Raw genomic sequence first — 11,286 nt, 5'->3', positions numbered from 1 at the left:
GTCAAGGCACATGTGAGAAAGTAATCAAGGAACAACTAATGTGCTGCAACTATGAGCTGATGCTTCTCATGTCTCTTCTCTCTTGTCTGTCTGTCCCTATCTATCTGTCTGTCTGTCTCTTCCTAAAAAGAAAAGATTCTCTCTTTGTTTTTAACTTTTTGCACTTAAACTATAATGTATCTTAGAGTGGGCATTTTTGGGTTCATCTTCTTTGGGACTCTCTGTGATTCCTGGACTTATATGTCTATTTCCTTCACCATGTTAGGGAACTTTTCTATCATTATTTTTTTCAAATAGATTTTCAATTTCTTGCTTTCTCTCTTCTCCTTCCAGCACCCCCATGATGCCAATGTTGGCACACTTGAAGTTGTCCCAGAGGTTCCTTATACTATCTTCATGTTTTGGAATTCTTTTTCTTTTTAGCTGTTCTGATTGGGTGTTTTTCTTCCTTATATTTCAAATCACTGATTTGATTCTTGGCTTAATCTACTTGACTTTTTGTTTCCTGTAAATTATTCTTCATTTCAGTTAGTATATCCTGTGTATTTCTGACTGGTTCTTTTTTGTGGTTTCTATGTTCTTTTTCATTCTATTGGAGTTCTCACTAAGTTCCTTAAGCATCCTTATAACCATTGTTTTAAACTGTGAATCTGGCAGTTTGCTTCTATTTCATTTAGTTATTTTTCTAGAGATTTCTTCTTTTATTTCATTTGGGGCCTGTTTTATTGTCTTCACATTTTGGCTGCTTCTTTATCTTTGTTTTTGAGTATTAGGTAGAGCTGTTACATCTCCTGGACTTGGTAAAGAGTGGCTTTTTATAGTAGGTGTCTGTAGGGCACAGTGGTGCACCATCCCCAATTGCCTGAGCTGGCCACAGGTACTTCCCTGAGTGGGCCGTGCACACTGTCCTGTTGTAGTTGAGCCTTGATTGCTATTGGTGTTCTGGGAGGGATTGACTTCCAGACTAATTGGCTGTGAAGACTGTCTGTGACTACAATGAAGGAGCTGCTGTGCAGGAGTTGACCCACAGATCAGGACCTTACAGATCAGGTGAATGGAGCTTTGGTGCTCACCAAGTCTGTTCTTTGAGTGTGTTGGTTTTGGAGGTGGTAAGGTTATAATCCTGTATGGTCTAAAGCTATTCGCAAGGTATGTTGCTCTGGGGCCAGCCTTGATGTAGCTTTTTCTCAAAATCCCTAGTTGTAGGACTTCTATTCAACTAGATTTTAGATGGTTCTGATTGATAGCTGTTCTGTAGTTTAGTTGTAATTTTGATGTGGTTGTGGGAGGATTCGAGTACCATGTTTTGCTACACCATCTTGACTGGAAGTTGTGGACCTTGAAATCTTTTGGATATATTGATGAATGGGAGGAACACTATATATAGAGAGAAGAACAAAGGGGATGATGGCAGGAAATATGTGTTTGGTTCAGGGATTAATAGATTGATTGTCCAGGTGGTCTGAGGAAGAGTGGCAAGAGAAGATGTGAATGGTACTTGTGCTATTGCCAGATTTCTGTAAAAATCCTCACCCTGATGGCCTACAGACATCTAAGACACCTCTCAAACCAAACACATGATTTACTCTTCATACCTACTTTCTCTCAGTAGCCCTAATTTTATGTGTGGCATCACTACATCACTATCTTCCTTAAGATATATGCTAGAAGACTCTGAGTCACCTTATATGCCTCCTTGTTGCTGAACTTTATCCATCATTTGCAGGTGACCTCTCAAATTTGAACTTTCTTTTTTTATTTCCCTCATCTTGGATCCTGCTCACTCACACTCTCAACTTTTGCATGAGCCTTCTCACTGGTCTCTCCATTTCTAGATTCTTCTCCCTTCAAACCATTCCTCACTTAGTCATCTGAAAATGTGTTCCCTGAAAATAGATGTAAAATTCTATACAAATTTTTTTGGAGGGAGCCTATAGTTTTCATCAAAGTCTCAAAGACAGCAACAGTCCACAAAACGCTAAGAGCTACTACCCTGTACCTTTATTTCAAGTGAAACAATGAGTGCTCAGTTAACATGTTATAGTTGACAGCACTGAACACAAAGTTATAAGACATAGGTTCTAGTTTGGGTGCTGCCACTGATTAGCTGTATGATTTTTTTGGGCAATGAGCTATATGCTCTGCACCTGTTTTCTCATCTGTAAAATAGAGAAAGATCTCTTGTGGTCTCAAGATGTTATTACTTTAGCCTGGCCAGATGGTGGCGCAGCAGATAGAGCATCAGACTGGGACGTGGAGGACCCAGGTTCGAAATGCCAAGGTTGCTGGCTTGAGCACGGGATCATAGACATGACCCCATGGTTGCTGGCTTGAGCCCAAAGGTCACTGGCTTGAAGCCCAAAGTTGCTGGCTTAAGCCCAAGGTCACTGGCTTGTGCAAGGGATCACTCACTTTGCTGTGGACCCCCGGTCAAGGCACATATGAAAAAGCAATCAATGAACAACTAAGGAGACTAAAGAGTCACAATGAAAAATTGATGCTTTTCATCTCTCTCTCTTCCTGTTTGTCTGTCCCTATCTCTCTCTCTCTCTCTCTCTGTCTCTGTCACAAAAGAAAAAAATGTTATTATTTTATTATTTACAAGCTGATTTCTTTAACATCAGATATTCTGCAGTACATCTTCTTTCAGCCTCTTCTCTTCTGTTTTACTAGACAAACACTTACTGTTTTAATGCCATTCACTAAGCTAAGTTCTTTATTTAAATTTTGTTTTTTAGTGAGAAAGAGAGAGAGAGAGACAAGAAGGAAGAGAGATGAGAAGCATCAACTCGTAGTTGTACCACTTTAATTGTTCATTGATTGCTCATGCCTTGACTAGGGGGCTCCAGCTGAGCCAGTGGCCCCTTGATCAATCCAGCGACCTTGGGCTCAAGCCAGTGACCTTGGGCTTCAAGCCAGCAACCATGGAATCATGCTGATGATTGCATGCTGTAGTTGGAGACTCTATGTTCAACCTAGTGACCTTGGGGTTTCGAACCTAGGACCTCAGCATCCACATAGACACTCAATCCACTGTGCCACCATCAGTCAGGCCACTGAGCTAAATTCTGGATGTAGAAACATGAATAAAGTACTGTTCTTTCACTTCAGAAACTCACTAATCAGCTGGGCAGACAGATATGTAAATAAGAAATTACCATACAATGTCATTAAAAACGCTGAGCTCTGAGAGCACAAAGAAGGCTCTCTGAGAGAAAGGGCATTTAATTTGGTTTGAAAAAGTCAGTGAGTCAAAGAGGAGACCACAGATGAGTCTTAATCCTTTTGAGTAGTGAGTTTTTTCATGCTCGCTGACCCCCAGGAGTGAGTTTTTTTCAAAAAATAAAATTAGTTCCAGTTACAGGTTTTTTGTTTTTTGTTTTGGTGACAGAGACAGAGAGAGATAGAGAAAGGGACAGATAGGGACAGACAGGAAGAGAGAGATGAGAAGCATCAATTCTTTATTGCAGCACCTTAGTTCTTCTTCATTGATTGCTTTCTTATATGTGTCTTGACCAGGGGGTACAGCAGACCGAGTGACCCCTTGCTCAAGCCAGCAACCTTGGGCTCAAGCTGGTGAGCCTTGCTCAAACCAGATGAGCTCATGCTCAAGCTGACAACCTCTGGGTTTCGAACCTGGGTCCTCTGCGTCCCAGTCCGATGCCCTATCTATCCACTGTGCTACTGCTTGATCAGGCTCCAGTTACGGTTTTATTAACTTAAAATCATGTTTGTTTCATAAACAATTTATGGAAACAAGAAGAATATACATTTGCCTTTTTTTAAATGTTGCCTTACACATTTTTAAAATAAAAATTTTTGTTATCTCATGCCTGGATGGTCAGAAGGCACGAGGACATACGTGAATGTTTGTACTACTCAAAGGTTTAAAGGGTAAACAACTTTTTAGGCCAGTGTTTTTCAACCATTGTGCAGCGGCACACTAGTGTGCCGTGAGACATGGTCAGGTGTGCCGTGGGAAAATTAAACATGGGTCCCCAAACTACGGCCTGCGTGCCAGATACAGGCCATGGAGGCTATTTATCCGACCCACCGCCAGCCGCCTCCATTCGAACATAAACATTCCCTTCAGCTATCAGTGACAGGAAGAGTGGAAGCACAGGGAACGCTCACTGACCAGTCACCTTCTAGGATTCATCCCGACCACTAGTGATGAACCAATAGTAGGCCGCCTCTCATCCACACCCAGGAAGGTCCCTGCTCGGGCTGCCGCGCACTTGTCATTGTGTGGCCCCGGTGAGTAGTTGAAGCTGCTACTCCTCCCCATGTCCCGATTTCTAATCCTGGTCAGGACTGGAGGTAAATGTTGCCACCACTCGATGAAGCCTCAACCTCAGCTGGTTATGTCTATCCTGATGGTGTATATAGATATTTGACCTTTTTCTTTTTAAAAGAGGCCCCCGCAGAGGGTGTTATACAATGCATCACAATACATCACAATGTTATCTAACTTTAAAGCTAAAGTTTGCTGATCTTCCTTTGGACAGTTTTTGGTTTTCTGTTGCCAAGGAGTTCCCCATTCTGGCCAACAAAGCTATTTGGACATTGCTCCCGTTTTCAACCATATATCTATGTGAGCTGAGCCTCTCAAGCTTGACTGCCATAAAAACTAAAAACAGAGAGAGACTGAGAACTGTTGAGGAAGAGCTTCGTGTGTGTCTTTCTACCATTCCTGCCAGGATATCCTTTTTGTGTTCATTGAAACAGGACCAGGTTTCACACTAAGTGAGTATAAATACATTTAGAAACTATATTATTAACTATATGTATAATATGTACTGTGTTAGAGTGTCATTTTGTGTCATTTTGGTAGGTGGTGTGCCCCAGGATTTTGTAAATGTAAAAAATATGCCGTGGCTCAAAAAAGGTTGAAAATCACTGTTCTAGGCAGAGAAGGAGAGGAATGACACTTCAGGCAAAGGAAACACTATGGGAAGGCAGAAGCAGTAATAAAGCTCCAAGTTGGCAGAATAACCAGTAGATGAGCATAGTGTGAATGCATGTAAGTTGAATGTTTGAACTTTGAATGCACAAGGAATAACAGCAGAGGAGGTTGGAGGGAGAAAGTGAATCAGGTATCAAAAGTCCATTCATCTATCATCAAGAAGTTTTGAGGGGTGTCACTGAATTTTTTTAGGCATGAGAGAGACAGTCTGATTGTTCCCTCAGAAAATAAATATAGAAGGGAATGATGTAAGTTTGGACATGAAAAAGGTCTGAATAAGCCAAAGGGATGAGTTGGTGGTGAAGGGAAGATAATATGTTCCCTTTAAACCTATTACCTTTGGAGTATTCAGAGAATAGCCAAGTTAAAATGTCCAGTAGGAAGTTGGAAATATAATCTGATACTCAAAAGAGAGATCTAGATTTAGGAACATTAATAAGTAAGCACTGAATGAAGCCATGGTGAAAGGCCAGTGGCCATCGCCATTGTGGCTATGCAGGTTCACACTGGATTCAGTCAGAGGTAAAGGAACTGGGCAACCAGAAAATGGTGGGCCATTCCATTTATTAAAGTCTCAACGGCAGATGAGCAGACAGGCAGTGAAAACTGCTTCCCTCTCTCTTAGGGCTCACAAGCTCCGACTAGTTCTCCCGTTCCACAACCTGGACTTATTTTCTGGACTCCCCCTCTGGACTCACAGGCTCCTATCAGCCTCAGCAGGGCTCCCAAGCCCCTCAGTACTCCCCACCAAAACAGGCCAGGTGGAAATACCCCCTTTCCAGCAAACAATAGCAAACAATCACACTTTCCCATGGCAGCTGCAGGCAATCTGCAATTTGCAATCTGCAGTCCTGAGGGCAAGTAGCCACAGCCTTTCACAGACTATGCACACAAGGTGCTGCCCTGAGCCAATGCTCCAATTAGACAAAATGCAAGTGAGAAAACCAATATATAAAAAACACATTGGTTTTCCCAACACGTGGGAAAGAATGACATTACTTTGGGAGACCATGTAAGATGAGGAGCAAAGGGGCCGAAGGCTGAATTCTGGAAAATATCAATATTTGAAGTCAGGAGGAGGAATGATATTGAAAGGATAGCTGGGCTGGAAGAAGCTGAGAAGTGAAGGATGCTAGTGAGGAATCTAGTACTTTTGTAAGAAGTTTGAGTGAGAGGGAAAGGCAAGAGAGGGCTGAAGCAAGAGGAAGTTGCACGATGGAGAAAGGTCTTGTTACAACTGCTAGGCGAAGATAGTAGAACTCAAAGTTACATATAGAAGAGATGGGGGCAACGATAACTTGGAAAAGGATAGGAACCAGTGGTGGGTTTCAAATAATTTAACAACCAGTTCTCTGCCCTAATGACCACTTTGAGAATAATAAAACGATATACCGAAAGGTAGTATATTATTTCATGCATTGAATATTCAAATAAGAACAACAAAAAAGGTACACAATACTGGATTATGTTATAAAAAAGAGTTTTAAAATATTAATGAGAAGCCTGACCTGTGGTGGCACAGTGGATAAAACATTGACCTGGAATGCTGAAGTCTACCAGTTTGAAACCCTGGGCTTGCCTGGTCAAGACACATACAGGAAGCAACTACTATGAGTTGATGCTTTACACTTCACCCCCTCTTTCTCTCTCTCTCCCCTCTATCTAAAAATCAATAAATAAAATAAAAAATATATTAATAAAAATATTAAATAATACCATAGTACTTCTTGATTGGCATCCTCACTTGCAATGTTTTTCACCTATGGGTAGAATACACTGTTGCTCAGAAGAACATTAAGAAAGAATAAGGAATGTAAATTTGTAATTTCTACACTGGGCGGCTGCCCAGGTGCCCACCTTAGAGAGAACCCTGATTAACAGCTGGTTCACTGAACTCAACAAAAAATTAGGTATCGGTTCTGCCAAACCGGTAAACACCAGCAGAATCCCACCACTGATAGGAGCTAATACAAACTTGGAAGCAAGTGAGGTGGGGGACACTTATTCTGCCAAGAAAGGAGAAAGGGAATCAGAAAGAGTTTGATTTGATGGTTCTCACATTAGAATCACTAAGGAACTTTAAAAAATGCCGGTGGCTCTGGCATCTTGGAAATTTCTGGTTTAATTAGTCTGGGATGTGTTCTGGGCATGGGTATATTTTCAGAGCTTCCCAGGTGATTAAAATCTGCAGTCAAAGTTGAGAACCACTGGTTTAATTGTAGGTAACTTTTTAGATTGGTGATAATGGGATGGGATTTGAGGATGCTCACACTTGATATAGTTGGATGAATAGGGAGTGGTCAAGATTTGGGATAGGTGAGGAATGGAGAAAGACAAGGAAGTTAGAAGGGAAGTGAACTAATACTTAGTGACTTTAATGGGCCATTAATGCAGAAATGAATGAGGGTCAGTCCTGTTCTCAAAGGGATCAGGGACTTATGTGAGAAACACCTCACAACAACCGGATGACATCGCAGTTAAGGTGTTGTTTGTTTTTGCTATATTATTTCCTTTTCATTAAAGGTGAAACAAAATCAAGTTCTTGCAAAGTATAGACTGGATATAACATTTGTAAGCACTGAAAGTAGTCTTTCCCTGGAAAGTGGGTGCTGGGGAAAGAGCTCTAATTATCATGGGAGATGGAGCTGTCCCCAGTGTTATCTACAGGCTGCAAGAAGATGGTATTTATGACTTGGGATGTGGGTACATTTCTGGGGTCCCCTGTACTTGGGAGTGGCTGAAATTGCTAATCATGCTCAATGAAAAACTTTGATGGCTGTCCTGCTAGGGTGTGAAGCATCTATGCTTGAGCAAGACACTAAGGCAGGGGTTGGGAACTATGGCTCGCGAGCCATATGTGGCTCTTTTGATGGCTGCATCTGGCTCGCAGACAAATCTTTAATAAAAAAAATAATAATGTTAAAAATAGAAAACATTTTCATGTATTACAATCCATTGATATCCTACCGCTCATGTTCACGGTTGCGGGTGGCTGGAGCCAATCACAGCTGTCCTCTGGGACAACACCAAATTTTTATTGGATAATGCCTAACGTACATGGGTCATTGTATGGCTCTCACAGAATTACATTTTAAAATATATGACGTTCATGACTCTCTCAGTCAAAAACGACCCCTGCACTAAGGATTCACCTTTCTCAGCAGCGGTGATGGGAAAGGGCCCTACTTTTCACCAGAGTAGACCTCACCTTTGCTACCATGGCATGACCTCTGGGAACAGATTCATCTGCACAGGAAGCAGGCACTTCTCTATAGTTGGGCCCTTCCCCTGGAGAGGGTCCATTGTGACTGCATGAGTCCTTTGCCTCTTTCCCAACCTTCCAAGGGCAGCCTCTGGTCTGCCTGTTCCATCCTTGCTGCCTCAGGCCCATGAACTGGTGAGGAGTTGAAAAAGCTTTTACTGAGGGCCCTGACTCTTGGCTAGGAGCCCTCTTCCTAAAGCAAGATTCTCAAAAGCACTAGAAATCCCCTAGGCATGGAACAGAGAGAGGAAATTTGATTGGGAATTGACTGAGGCACTATGGGTATATAGAAGGAGTTCCTTCTGTTACCATATTAGTTTCATTTTATATACAGGCATTGAGGCTTGAAGAAATTAAGAAACTTGCCCACGTACTCAAAGCTAGGCGCTGTGCATTCAAAGTTCAAACTGTTACATTCTGTTGTGCTTCAGGTTTCTGACCTCCCTCTGTCACTGTACATGGGCCCCTTGAGAAAATCCTGGTGAGATGTCACCTAGTGCCTACCCTCTTCCTGAAGAATTAGGCTATGTCCTTTGGGCCCTGAGGTACATGAGCTTCTTCTTTGGGTCTCTATTTTCCCACTATGTGAATTAAGAGTGTGTAAGATACAGGTGGGTTTGCATCCTGGTGGTGAGGATGGAGGGAAGTCCACAGAATTGCTGCACAGGACACATCATACCAATCAGATTTCATCTTGGTCCTCTCCTCTGTAATCCAGTTTTTTCATTACAGAGATAGAATTGAAAGCTCCCAGTCTTGCCCTCAGAGAAGAAAAAGGAGAGACCAACCTTATTCCAGCTTGATACCTGATATCTGTTGATATCTTGACTTAGGTTTTGAGCTTTATGTGGGGCCAGTCTACAGAATTATCTATTTCTGGTTTCAGAAGCTCTGTTTACAATTCTTTGTGCTAGGCCTGGCCGATTGATTCAGTGGATAAAGCCTCTGCCTGGTGTATGGACATCCAGGTTTGATTACAGTCAGGGTACACAAGAAAAGAGGTCATCTGCTTCTTTTTCTCTCCCTTTCCTCCTTCTGTCCCTCCCTTCCTTTTTTCTGTGCCCTCCGGTAGCCAGTGGCTGGATTGGTTCAAGTGTTGCCCCTGTGCGGAGGAGAGCTAGGTTGGTCCCAGTGTCAGCCTTAAGTTGTAAAAATAGCTTGGTTGATTTGACCATTGGCCCAGACAGAGGTTGCTGAGTCAATTTTGGTCCCTGCGCATGCAGGAGTCTTACTATCTCCCCTCTTCTCATTAAAAAAAACAAAAACAAAAACACCCCACCCCAATTCTTTGAGCCCTTTTGAGGTCTATGACACAGGTTAACATTGTGTGAGCATTGTTCACACTAACCTGCTGGATAGTCAGTCAGGGCCATGGCAGTCTGACACTGTGTCAGGTTACACACTTGCTGCCCAGAATTGGGGCAGAGCTGGGAATACCCTAAGGCCTCCCTGGCTTCCTTTACCCATTCCCAGTTCTCCTGACCATTGTCTCTCATACTCTTGGTTGTGGTCACTGCCAGGGCCCAGTGCAGCCCAGTTTCTGGCACTTGATAGACACCAAGCAAATGGGTCTGGATGCAGGCAGGAACCCGAGTACCTGAAATAATAATTCTACATGTTCCATGCAGTCTGCAATTGCTGACCCAGGATGATGAGAGGCAAGGGTTCAGACAAAGGAGAAGGGAAGTGTTTCTAAAGGTTCTCCATCTTTGAATGGTCACCATGCAGATGAAGATGGCTCTGTCCTCATCTTTAGCTAGGTTAGCATGGATGACTGAAAGGGATGAGACTGGATCTCGGAAAAAAACTCATCCCCAAAGGAGTGAGGTCCAGAGGCTGGGCATCTCCTCACCTGAGACTTCTTAATCACACGGTTGGGAGAACCGATATCAGGATTGGGAGTTGGAGTTTGCTGAGGTGCCTTGACCTGCCCAGAAGAAAGTGTGTGGAGATCCCTTTGGGGTATTATTGTATCACTATTCGTGGTAAATGTAGGGCTGCACAGCAATAACACTAACAATAATATAATCATATTTTTGCTTTCACTTCCTTCAAGGGAAATGTGGGCTTCCCACAACCTAAACTTTTATGGTAGGAGTGAATCTTGGTGGGTTCAGTCTATTGCTCCGCTTCATGAACCCAAACAGGTTTCTTGGAGGCAGAAATGCCCCAATTATGGAGGCTATTTTTAGATACCTGTAATCCACGTATGCACTACCTTCAGCTAAATTCAAGGTATCTGAAACCTGTGGGGCTGAGAGCCCCGCCTGCTTGTGGTTAGAGACCAGACAGGTCAAAGCATTTAACTCCTGGAGGTTTCCCCGGGAGAAGGATACCTCTACTCCACCATCCAAATTCCGGGGCGCTCCCGTCGTCCCTCCCGTCGCCCCCGCCCAAGGTAGGGTTTCCTTTGTACAGTAATTAGTCTCAATGCTCAAACCAGATGGGAGGAAAAAGCATTAATGAGGGAACGTCCTAGACTGATTGGGCGGTCGCGGCTCGCAGCTAGAACACCGAGTAATTAAATTATTTTTGGAAGCGGAGCTGGGGGGCGAGGGGGTGGATAGGTGGTGTCGATGTCAAGGAAATCCCCTTAATACATGGGAATGGGGGCGCATCTCTCGTCACTAATTAACATCAGGAACGACTTTCCCTTCTCGAGGCTCTGGGGGCGGGGGGAAGGATCAATCTTTCCACGTCCCAGATTCCAGTAGATTTCGCATAGCCGGGTCTGTGGCCCTAAAAAATTAAACACTGCCATCCCCAAGGAGCTCGGGGTTAGGTTTCCGACAGTGGGTCGAGGAAAGCAGCCTCAAGAGGGGCTGCAGGCGGAACCAAGGCCAGAAGTCAGTAATAGCCAGGCGTTCGTTTGGGGCCGAGGTCGCTGTCCGGCTTCGGAGTCCCAGGATCGCTGAGGGCCGCAGGAATCTGGAGGCGGAGGTTGGAGGAGCAGCAACTCAGGGAACAGCCAGGCCGCAGACAATGGACACGGCGGCGGGAGGGCGGCGACGGCGGGAACAGCCGGGAGGCGGCACCCGGAGCGCGCTCCCCGCCCCCT

This window comes from Saccopteryx leptura, chromosome 2 (assembly GCF_036850995.1).
Source record: "Saccopteryx leptura isolate mSacLep1 chromosome 2, mSacLep1_pri_phased_curated, whole genome shotgun sequence".
NCBI classification, from domain to species: domain Eukaryota; kingdom Metazoa; phylum Chordata; class Mammalia; order Chiroptera; family Emballonuridae; genus Saccopteryx; species Saccopteryx leptura.
The sequence above is the reverse complement of the archived record's forward strand: the minus strand, read 5'-3'. Positions refer to the sequence as shown.